Consider the following 12,544-nt stretch of genomic DNA (forward strand, 5'->3'; position numbering starts at 1 on the left):
AAAGAGCTGGTCTGAAGTCCTGAAACACTGCGTTCTGTCTACGTAAGCATGGAGGGCGCGTACTGGACAGAGCAGTGCTAAGGCTGGGTCTGCCTCCTCCGAGGGCAGCGCTTGCAGGTTCACCACCTGGTCTCGAAAGGGTGTGGTGGGAACCTTGGGCACATATCCAGGCCGGGGTCTCAGGATCACGTAAGAGTTAGCCGGTCCAAATTCCAGGCACGCTTCGTCAACCGAAAATGCCTGCAGGTCCCCTACCCTCTTGATGGAGGCCAATGCAACCAGGAGCGCTGTCTTCATAGACAGGAACTTAAGCTCCACTGATTGCAGAGGCTCAAAGGGAGCACTCTGCAGAGCAGTTAAAACCACTGAGAGGTCCCAAGAGGGAACGAGAGGAGGGTGAGGAGGATTCAGTTGCGACATACGGCGGGAGCGCAGACCACCTTGCCGGTTGATGTACGCTACTGTGGCGGTATTGTCTGATCGGACTAATACGTGCTGACCCCTGAGCAACGCACAGAAGCGGTGCAGGGCGAGACATACAGCCAGCAACTCGAGGCGATTGACATGCCAAAGGCGCTGGGGTCTTGTCCAGGAGCCCGCGGCAGCATTGTGGAGGCATCTGTTGATATAACAACATGCCAGGAAACTCGTTCTATGGGCACTCCAGCCCATAGAAAACTGAGGTTCGTCCACGGGGTGAAGGTCTGACGGCAGGTCGAAGTCACTGGGACTCGGAGCGTGCCGTGTTGCCATGCCCACCTCGGGACTTGATTGCGAAGCGGTCTCATATGAAGCAAACCGAGCGACGTTATTGCGGCTGCGGATGCCATATGCCCCAGGGGCCTCTGAAATAGTTTCAGTGGAACCGCACTCTTGCCCTCGAACTGACGAAGGCAAGTTAGCAGTGACTGCGTGCGCTCGCTCGTAAGCTGCTCGCACATGGCGACCGAGTCGATCTCCATACCGAGAAAAGAGATCCTCTGCACGGAGCAGAGTTTGCTCTTCTCCCAGTTGACCCGAAGGCCCAGACAAGCTAGGTGCCGGAGCACTAGGTCCCTGTGTTCGCAAACCTTGTCTCGAGAGTGAGCTAGGATCAGCCAGTCGTCGAGAGGAACAAGGGCTGCCTCGACAACCTTCGTGAAGACGCGAGGAGACAGGGCTAGCCCGAAAGGGAGAACCGCGTACTGGTATGCCTGCCCCTCGAATTATATATATATATATATATATATATACTGGTATGCCTCATTTGCATATGTAAACATGACATTTCAGAAAACTTGTAATACAAAAAATGTCTGTCTCTATGTAAGTGAAAAACTGGAAAGGTTTTATGGTGATATCTATAACTTTTACCTATTATCTATAAAATTTTACCCTATCCACCTGTAGTGTTTCGGCTGTGAATAATGCACCTATTGTTTCAATAACAATTACAAGAAAATGGGACCCTTATTTCAATGTTATACGGTGGATCCTTATTCAGGAGACATTGAACTTTCTAAAAATGTGGTATAACAACTTTTCCTCAAAAATGCCTACAGGGTTACACAATCTTGAAGATTCGGACCTGACTACAGTATTTCAGTCATGACTTAAACATTACTAAAATATATCTGATAAAATAATGTTTATTACACAATACTGTGATCAAAATCTCTAATGCTCTATGGTCTTGTACAGTGAGTTATAGCAAACTGTAGCGTTCATAGGTAACAATCGTAATTAGGTCATATATGAAATATTAGCTCGAGCAATATTAAAATTTGGGGAAATATTAAAATCATAACTCATAGTCATAATTCATAAATTTCACATATGCGATTACATTACCTGCTAATTATCAAAAATATTTCGTTCTGTAACTGGTCTCTCATCAGTCATTCGACCAGCGAATACTTTGATTATACCCGTTAAGAAGGAATATTTATATTATCAAACCTCAGACAAATTCTCTCCTGGCCGTGGATGCAAATTGCTGGGTTTATGAATCAAAATAAAGAGCTAGTAGCCAGATCTTATCGCAATTTCATTGACAATTACATTGGTGGGATTGTAACACAGAGTCAGTCAAAGTATAAAAGATTTATTTAATCAAAAATGACACACAAAGGATTATATGTATATAGGAAGTAATATAGGCTAATCTACGTACGTAAAATTACACAAGACACACGAACGTTTAAACAAACAAACATAAACATGACTTGATCAGAATGAAAATAGGAAGAAAGTGAGGGAGAAAGTATGGTAATTCACAAACAGAACCTTTTAAGAGACAACTGTGAAAGCCGCTTCGAGAGAGATCATTTGATACGTTACTTGCGATTCTGTTCCTTTGTCTGTGTGAAGCTGGGCTTCGGGACCACGTGCGTATCTTGGCTGGACCGTGTCTCATCGATTTGTAGGCTTGCGTTTCGCGTGAAGTTCTTAAAACTTACTGATCGTAACATTACCGAGAGGTACGGAAGTCTCTTCCCGGTGCGGGAAGGGCGAGAAAACTTGGTTACAGGACGAGACTGGATTTCTACATCCGCGGTTGGTTTAGATGAAGGCCCTGTGCCTTCTCTCGCTCCGCTGCCCTTGGTGCAGGGAGGGGTGAGAGTGCAGAGTTCAGAGTTCGGAGTCCCGAGGGTGAGAGAGTATGAGCGCAGAGAGCGCGAGCGTCTGCTTGTGTTGTGGTTTTTAAAGCAGCGCGGGGTAACGCCCCGTTTGATGACGGGACCCAATGAAATCTTTCGGTTCTGAGGCGGGAGCGTTTCATTGTTTGTGAAGGAACGCCTCTTCTGATCGTACACAGAAAAATGCATTAAAACTTTAATACCACCTTATGTCTAGGAATAAACATTTTGTGCGGAATATAGTTTCTATCTCTGTATAAAGAAGCTCAGTACGATCCGTAAGATATCACACCCGACATTAATATCAGTTAATGAAACAGATACATCTCAAATGTATCAACACACGTGTCCATTACATCTGCAGAGGTGCGTAAATATCTCAATTTATCCCATCACAACCCATAGACAAGAAAACTACATAAAACATTTTGATAATGATTCATGCGTGTGTGTAACTTGTATTTTAGGAGTTTCAGAGTGGTTTGGTGTGTGTGTGTGTGATTCAGAGTGGGTTTTCTCTTGAGATCGGAATGTCAATAATGTCTTTGAAGCTCACACTGTGGAAAGGGGGAAGTGGGTCGTAAAAGGGATTCAGTTACAGAGTCTGCCCAGTCTGTGGGACTTAGAAAGTGTTTTCACTTTTAATTAGTATATAAATTAAAAGTCCATTTTTACCCATCGAGCCATAGTCGTTACATATCCCCCTTTTTGTTAGATAAAGACCTCGGAAGGACTTTATCGAACAACAAATTCGCGCAATGGTCGATGGCAAGTGGCTGATGACTGAGGACTCAGGTCAAATGAGGTTTAGGTGAGCCCCGGATCGGGACCCCCCTTTTTGCGGTCCCATAGGAAACCACCAGACACGGCTTTGTGAGCTTTGCGGTGGCTGCTCACATTTGGTAGGGTCTGGTACAGGGTGAAAGCCAAGACGGGAGTCAGGGCGTGGTCGGTTGCTGTGGAGGTGCACAGCACAGGGTCAGCTGCGGTCCAGGTATGGACACAGGTGAGGTGTTCAGGCTGGGCGGTTGCCCATGCTTGGAGGGACTGTGTTGAGTGCGAGTCCTGCCTTGGTGTTCAGGACTCAGGGTTGCTCTCTCCGTGCGATGCCGGATGCCGGACCTGGTGATGTCTGATTGTGGCTGCTTTCTCGCGAACCACCACAGCATCCTGTTAGGGGCAATAGGGAGAGAGAGAGAGAGAGAGAGAGGGAGAAGGAGAAAACAACAACAAAAAAAAATTTCCAGCGAAGGACGTCCTTGGTTGGCTTAGGACAGTCTTTTGTTTTCGCTGAGGTTGGTATGCCACATGCTTTAATGTCCCATGTGTGGCTTTGGTGCTGCGGTGTTCAGCACATGGTGTGTTTACTGGGCACGCTTGACCCCCCTTTTGTGCGCTGTGACCTTACAAGCTGTGGCGCTGTGATGGCAACATGTGCACAATGCGATTTGAAAGTCCGGTGAACGCAGCATGTGCGTGGACTCAGAGAGCAATCTTAGTTACTGGCTGTCAGTGTTCAGATGTCGTGTGAGGGTGGCAGGTGGGGTAAGCGGTGGCATAGGACAAGTTTGTTCTTCAGAGGCCCGCATGACCTTGTTTGTACACAGCGGAGGCAGCGTTAGTGGCTCTGAGGTGTGCAGTGTAATTGTCAAGGTTCGTTTGTGCTGTGTAATCACTGCAATCTTGAAGGTGTTAGGATGGTCGTTGTGTGACCATGTAAAGTGTTCGAACCACCCCCTTTTCGATCAGTTTCCTTATAAACGTTGGCGTTTGAGCTGGTGAGGTGATCGAAGGGTGGCTCAGGCTGATGTCGGTGCTGTCACTTTGTGAAGTGCTGTCACTTTGTGAGGTGACAGTTAGCATTGTAGCCTGTGGATGGAAAGCAATGTTCTGGGTGCTTGTTTCAGGTTTTATGCTGAGGCATAAAATGTCAGGCCTGTTCTATTCGCCCGTCCTGTGAAGGAGCTCTTTCAGCACACTCAGGATGTCAGTTGTATCAGAAGTGGCTGCGCTGTCTTCATTGTGGGGTGTAGGTTCCGTAGGAATACTGTTCTGAAGGCGACATTTTCTTCCATGTCGGTTCTGCTGGATGTCAAGGGCTTGGAAAAACCCTGGGTCTGATTCTCAGCAGGTACAGTGCGTCCCAAGCGGTCGCGTTGGGGACAGTGTGTAAATGAAAGTCAATGTCTGAAAGGTACGTGTACATTGTGGTCTTCAGCAAACATAGGGATGTTTCTGGCCATCTTGTCAAAGCTTGTGGGGTGAGAGAGCTGTTTGTTGGGGGCCCAATCCGTCTGGGGGGATTCTGACCCATTACAGCTCTACTCACTTCAGCTTGTGATGTGTTGACAGTGCAGTGGGCTTGCGCCCGCCTTTTCAGCTTTGTGTGTGTGGCTGAAAGGCACAGACTCGCTGGAAGGGGATAACAGTGTGAGGTGTGTTTCCCCTTCCCGGTCACCTTTAAGTCTGTCAAAATGTGCAAGTTCTTTGTGAGCAATGTCAAGTTCGTACCTGAGATCATGACTTAGCTGAGAAAGCTGATGGAGTTCAGCTCAGGCCATTCGTAAATGGGTTTTACGGGCCTTGACTTCAGAGTCTTTGTCTCTGAGTTCAATATGTGCTCTCTCTATGAGAGCTTCAGCCAGTCGGAGTCTTTCGTCGCGTTCCTTCCTGGTGTTGTCCTCCGACTGCTGGCTGCCGTCTGTGTGTAGACGGAGGTCGTCTAGGGCATTTTGAAGTCTTTCAACTTCCTGACGCAGTGTTGCGTTGGTCTCGTCCTCTTGCAGGGAGAGTAGCTGGTCTAGACGACTTTGGGTGTGGTCCCGGTCCTTCCGGGCCACTGTGGCTTGAAGCCGTAGTGTGGCTGTCTTTTGCTGCAGGTCGGCGTTGCTCCTTTCGCTGTCCCGGGCCCTGGCGACGAGTTTGAGTGCGAGGTTTCCGAAGATTTTGGACAGCTGCTCGTGGCTGTATGTCTGGGCTGGATCATGGGACTCGAACTGGTCCAGGTCTGTGTCCCGTTGCTCTTGGCTCAAGATCGTCTTAGCGGACTGCAGGACAGGGTGAGCTCGACATCTCCGCTTACTGTTGGCGAGAGAGCACAGCACACACAAAAGAAAACAAAATGCAAGTTTGTTTTTAGGTTAATGCGCTAGACTCATACGGGCCGCTGCCTTTATGAGAATTTGGGCTAACTGATGCTGACAGTTAGCGGAGCCAATTGCGTGGGTACGTTTTAGACCCACAATAGAAATTTTGGCAGGCGGTAGCCTGGTGGTCGTCTAGCGACGCCCGCTTTGATCGTCACTCTATTATTCAGCTTTCCTGGGGTCTCTCTTAGGTTCTGTGTCTAAGTGAAATGAAGAAAACAAATCACAACAGAGTGGAGAAAGAGACAAGGTTGAAGGTAGGGAAGATCAGAATGAAACACAACACAAGGAAGTGAATTGGTCTGCAATGACATGTCACAAACAATAACACGGGGAGTGTTATAAAATAAAAATAAAGAGGCCTAAGCCTAAACACTGACTGAGTCCTGCCAATAGATACACAATAAGGGATTAAGATGTTAGACTTAATGTAAATTAAGGCTTTCTGGTGTCATCAAATTGAGTAAATATGTATGCAGGAGTCCGAGGCGAAGGCTTTACTAAAATAGTGATACAAAAAAAAAATTATTATGATAACTGATGGTGATTTATCAGAATAAACTACCCCACCCCCCCCTTTTGGAGAAAAGAGGGAAGAGGAAAAAAAAATTATCAATGAAATAAAATTTGAATAAACAACACAGGTTTGAGACGCAGGCAGAGGAAAAGGCCCCGGCAGTGGGTTTGTGCCACAAGGGTGAGGGCCGTGTTTCCTCTCAGTGGTCCACCTGGTTGAATAGACACAATTTGAAAAATGCAAACTTGTTTAAATTAAAATTCAAATAAGCATGCACGGAGAGGTCCAAAATAATAATAATAAGGAAGGAAAGAAAATTAGAATGATAACAGTGATGTATCAATACTAAAAATAATCAAAACTGAAATTCAGAATGACTTCCTATAATCCTTACAATAACACTGAAGTTATTAGTATTGATTATAAAATAATCAAACGAGAAGGGTAGCAATGTTGAGACACTTCAATGAGACTTGGGGGTGAAACAGATATTGATGAGTCGACCCACGATGGCCACACGGTGGCGTGCTTCTTCCTGGGTGGACTTATCAATGAACTGAGTGAATCAAATCTAAGTTTTTAATTCGAAAAGTTTTCTTTTTTTTTTCGAACTTAACTTAAAGTGTGACAGTCAAAAATAGCAAAGAGAATTGTCTAACTCCAAATAATATCAGCATAAGCTAAGCTTTGAATGCAGTTAAGTATTTGAGAGAGAAAATGAATGCAGAGAGAAAAAGAAATTGAAAGCAGGTATTATCTTAGAACGCCACGAGATGGCGTAGTTGCGCTCGCGCAGGCTGACGTCAGTGGGAGGCGACGCTCACGCAGGATGACGTCGGTGGGGGCGCGTAATTTGAGCACTGCCACACCTCTAGAGGCTGCCCTCTAGGGTCGGTGACGTGATTCAGCAGTTAAGACAGCAGATTTTTTTATCTGTGGAATCGCGAGTATTTTGCGCTCTGTTGCATGCGGAAAATGAGCGAGTTTTACAGCACGTGACTACGGGGATTACACATTATGCATTACACATTGAGACGGTTTTAGAATAAGAACAGGGATTATCATCTTTTCTTAATTCATAAAACTGGTCTCCAATTTACACATTATATATTATACACATGAGACGGTTTAAAGAAGGAGAACAGGGATTATCATCCGTTTTCTTAATTCATGAAACTGGCCTCCAATTACATATTATACATATAAAACGGTTTACATAACAACAGGTATTAAAACTTCGTGTTTTAATCACTAGAAACTGTGAGCAAACAGGCGTTGAACATCTATTTACTTAAGCTGTGAGCACACCAGGCATCAGAACAGCTGTGAGCAGGACTTATCATCTGCTCATCCCCCATAAGCATTAATCAAAATAGCACTTTTATGATTTTTGCGTAGGTTTACGAAATTGGATCGCGAGGCCAATTTCTGACCGGGAGTTTATCGTTAACGTATTGTATATCATAAGGCCTATTACGACTGAAAAACTATCAGATTTACGTCTTCGTCCTAAAAGAGATCCTTCGTCTTCATTTAGTCGGTTTAAATCATGTTACATGTATCAACTGCAAAGAGTTTTGTTTCGTCTTTACAGAGACAGATGTAATGTCATGAACTGCAGTTTTAGCAGAGCTGGGCTGGCTTTGTGCCTGCCTTCAGCTGGGTGAGTTCGCTTTACGACTTCTCTCACAGTTCAAAAACATGCATGCACAATTTTTAATCAACAAATCAATAAACTTATGACTGAAACTGAATTTTCCACCAAGTAAAGTTTGAAATGCCCGCATTCTCCACCAAAATGTAGCGTTCATAGGTAACAATCGTAATTAGGTCATATATGAAATATTAGCTCGAGCAATATTAAAATTTGGGGAAATATTAAAATCATAACTCATAGTCATAATTCATAAATTTCACATATGCGATTACATTACCTGCTAATTATCAAAAATATTTCGTTCTGTAACTGGTCTCTCATCAGTCATTCGACCAGCGAATACTTTGATTATACCCGTTAAGAAGGAATATTTATATTATCAAACCTCAGACAAATTCTCTCCTGGCCGTGGATGCAAATTGCTGGGTTTATGAATCAAAATAAAGAGCTAGTAGCCAGATCTTATCGCAATTTCATTGACAATTACATTGGTGGGATTGTAACACAGAGTCAGTCAAAGTATAAAAGATTTATTTAATCAAAAATGACACACAAAGGATTATATGTATATAGGAAGTAATATAGGCTAATCTACGTACGTAAAATTACACAAGACACACGAACGTTTAAACAAACAAACATAAACATGACTTGATCAGAATGAAAATAGGAAGAAAGTGAGGGAGAAAGTATGGTAATTCACAAACAGAACCTTTTAAGAGACAACTGTGAAAGCCGCTTCGAGAGAGATCATTTGATACGTTACTTGCGATTCTGTTCCTTTGTCTGTGTGAAGCTGGGCTTCGGGACCACGTGCGTATCTTGGCTGGACCGTGTCTCATCGATTTGTAGGCTTGCGTTTCGCGTGAAGTTCTTAAAACTTACTGATCGTAACATTACCGAGAGGTACGGAAGTCTCTTCCCGGTGCGGGAAGGGCGAGAAAACTTGGTTACAGGACGAGACTGGATTTCTACATCCGCGGTTGGTTTAGATGAAGGCCCTGTGCCTTCTCTCGCTCCGCTGCCCTTGGTGCAGGGAGGGGTGAGAGTGCAGAGTTCAGAGTTCGGAGTCCCGAGGGTGAGAGAGTATGAGCGCAGAGAGCGCGAGCGTCTGCTTGTGTTGTGGTTTTTAAAGCAGCGCGGGGTAACGCCCCGTTTGATGACGGGACCCAATGAAATCTTTCGGTTCTGAGGCGGGAGCGTTTCATTGTTTGTGAAGGAACGCCTCTTCTGATCGTACACAGAAAAATGCATTAAAACTTTAATACCACCTTATGTCTAGGAATAAACATTTTGTGCGGAATATAGTTTCTATCTCTGTATAAAGAAGCTCAGTACGATCCGTAAGATATCACACCCGACATTAATATCAGTTAATGAAACAGATACATCTCAAATGTATCAACACACGTGTCCATTACATCTGCAGAGGTGCGTAAATATCTCAATTTATCCCATCACAACCCATAGACAAGAAAACTACATAAAACATTTTGATAATGATTCATGCGTGTGTGTAACTTGTATTTTAGGAGTTTCAGAGTGGTTTGGTGTGTGTGTGTGTGATTCAGAGTGGGTTTTCTCTTGAGATCGGAATGTCAATAATGTCTTTGAAGCTCACACTGTGGAAAGGGGGAAGTGGGTCGTAAAAGGGATTCAGTTACAGAGTCTGCCCAGTCTGTGGGACTTAGAAAGTGTTTTCACTTTTAATTAGTATATAAATTAAAAGTCCATTTTTACCCATCGAGCCATAGTCGTTACAAAACATAAAACAACAAAGATTATAATTGTAATTTCTGTAAATCTACTGACATTGAGACACATAGAGCTCTGTAAATATGCTTTGAAATTATATATAATGTGAGAACAATAATAAACAAAAACAAAAAGTCTAGCTTCAAAAGAGTTAAAATTAGAGAGGTGAGAAATGAAATGCTCTGAGTCTGGATCCGCTGATCTTCCACTTCTGCCCTGTGTGTGTCTGAACAACAGAATTAAAGTCAACGGGACACAAACACACAGTGTGACTTTGACACATGATAAAATGTGTGCGTTTACTTGCAGAAAGATTTGTGTTGATGAGCAATTAAGGCTATACAGGAACACATGCTTCAAAACAGAAATGCAGTGCAATTCCAGTGGACTTTACTAATGTTAAAACTAGGTTTATAAAAGTTGAAATGACAAAACTGTTAATAAAACCACTGGGCAATTACAGTTCATATGTGTATCATTCTCTGTTCAGTGTCACAAGAGTTCATCAGATTCATTTCACACTGCTTGTCCAAATGAACGAGTTATAGAAACTTGTTAGCGCACATCAGCTCTAGCTTTGGGTTTTTCAGCTGACCAGAGGATGAGGAAGAGCTGATTCTGATGTAAATGTCATGTCTGTGGTCCTCCTGAAAACGTCAGACCTGGACTCTAGTGTAACCCCTCTCTGAATTGCCTTTAGGATTTACAGAGATATCCTCAGTCAAGTTTTCTCAGAGCACAGGGAGGAACTAGACCTTTATCTGGCTATGATGGCAGACATTAGCCACCGATATGAACACCACAGATCATTTTCAGCAAAATATGCTTCATTCATCTCTGTATTCAACACCAGATTAGTCTGTTACTGGCACTGAACTGCTGGTCAGAGAGCCCTGGCCTAAAGCCCACGATATTGAGCTCCCGTCGCTGTCCAGGATGCTGAATCTGCCCGATCTGCTGTCCATGGTGCTGAATCTGCCATATCTGCTGTCCGTGGTGCTGAATCTGCCTGATCTGCTGTCCATGGTGCTGAGTCTGCCCGATCTGCTGTCCAGTGTGCTGAATCTGTCATATCTGCTGTCCATGGTGCTGAATCTGCCATATCTGCTGTCCATGGTGCTGAATCTGCCCCACGCTGCTGTCCATGGTGCTGAACCTGCCCAATCTGCTGTCCATTGTGCTGAATCTTCCATATCGGCTGTCCATGGTGCTGAATCTGACATATCTGCTGTCCATGGTGCTGAATCTGCCCCGCGCTGCTGTCCATGGTGCTGAACCCGCCCAATCTGCTGTCCATTGTGCTGAATCTTCCATATCTGCTGTCCGTGGTGCTGAATCTGTAGATGCTCCATTAGATATAAGAGGTCTGCCTATCCTTTCATTTAATGGTGTAATCATTTCAACGAATCTGTATGGACGTGAAATCCCTCTGCCCACAACACTTCAAACCTGCGACGCGAGCAAAGCCTACATTACTCAATACTGTCAATACTCTCCAGCTTTCTTTCATCTCAGCCAATGTCTATTTTATGGATCATTTAACCACTGGACTTTCTCAAGGGTTTTCAGTCGGTGTCCTTTCTTCTCTGTCTACTTACTACTCTGTAAAAAGAGATGTGTTAAAAAAGATATGTTTTTGTAGATTTTAACACATGTAGTGAGTGTGCTCAGGGTCAACTTATGCAAGATGTGCAAATCATTTTAACAAAGAAATTGTGTCAGGTAATTACATATTCAGATGTGTAATTTTAACAATAAAGCAAAAGGGGCAGATGTAAAATTATTAACCCTTTAATCAATAGTCGAGTACAGAAGAAGGAAGATGTGCCGAAAATATTAATAGTTTTAAGTCTAAGTTTTTCTTAATTTTAATAAATCCTCATACATTTTTTTTTTTATTCTTGTATTTTACTTGTACTTTTACTTTATTTGTGCCTGTATAGCATTTTGAACTGCATTGATTTGTTTGGAAAAGTGCTATATAAATAAAATTTGCTTGCTTGATGGCGAGTGTCGGCGTGTTCTTATAAAATGATGAAATGTTGAAAACAACACAACCTGTAAAAAGACGTGTTAAAAATGACACATATATTTTTACACACATCCTGTGTCGTTTCTCAAAACATCTCTGTGTTTATATAAGGACTACACATTTTGTGTTACCTTTAACACAACTAAAGTGTTATTCCTCTTTACTCAGAAATGTGTTGAAACCTTTTACACACTAATGTGAGTTTGAGAATATGGACAGATGATGTGCAGATTAGTTATTACAGTCTCTTCAAACTCCACCATGTTATCCAGCAGTGCAGAACGATTTCTTAAAAATGAAATGTGTTCAGAAAGTTTTGAGCTGCAGGAGAAACTCACACACAGACTCCAAGAATCAGTTCATGAATCTCAACAACGGTGACAATCGACAAAATATTAATAGAAACAGATCAACTCGGAACATCACAAAAAAACAACTACAGTCACAGCAAAAACAGTCAGACAAGTAGGAATATTCATCTGCATAATTTATTCATGCCGCAATGCATGCTGGGAGTCATGGATGAGTTTTGTACTATGCTGATACCCAGCATGCATTGCGGCATGAAGCTTTTGGTCTGTCATCATTGTTGAGATTCCTGTACTGATTCTTGATCTCTGTGTGAGTCTGTTTATTACTCACCAGATTGACTTTAGTTCTGTCAGACGTCTACAGACGTTCTTGTTGAGAATTAACAGATGTTGATGTTTTATTGAATGTTTCATTTGAAGTCACCAGAATCGTGATTAGTGTCAGCTTTATTTGGGCCCTTGACTCTTTAACATTAGATTTTCTCTGCTTACACTGTGTTTATTTTGC

The 12,544-nt window shown here is 43.3% G+C and overlaps 1 protein-coding gene across 1 annotated transcript in view; it reads right to left on the reverse strand.

Annotated features, from left to right (window-relative positions):
- Window positions 1–12,544, reverse strand: part of LOC311302154 (uncharacterized protein) — a 50,746-nt gene that overhangs the window by 29,324 nt on the left and 8,878 nt on the right. The window lies entirely within an intron of this gene.

Source organism: Rutilus rutilus (assembly GCF_951802725.1).
Source record: "Rutilus rutilus genome assembly, chromosome: 1".
NCBI lineage: Eukaryota > Metazoa > Chordata > Actinopteri > Cypriniformes > Leuciscidae > Rutilus > Rutilus rutilus.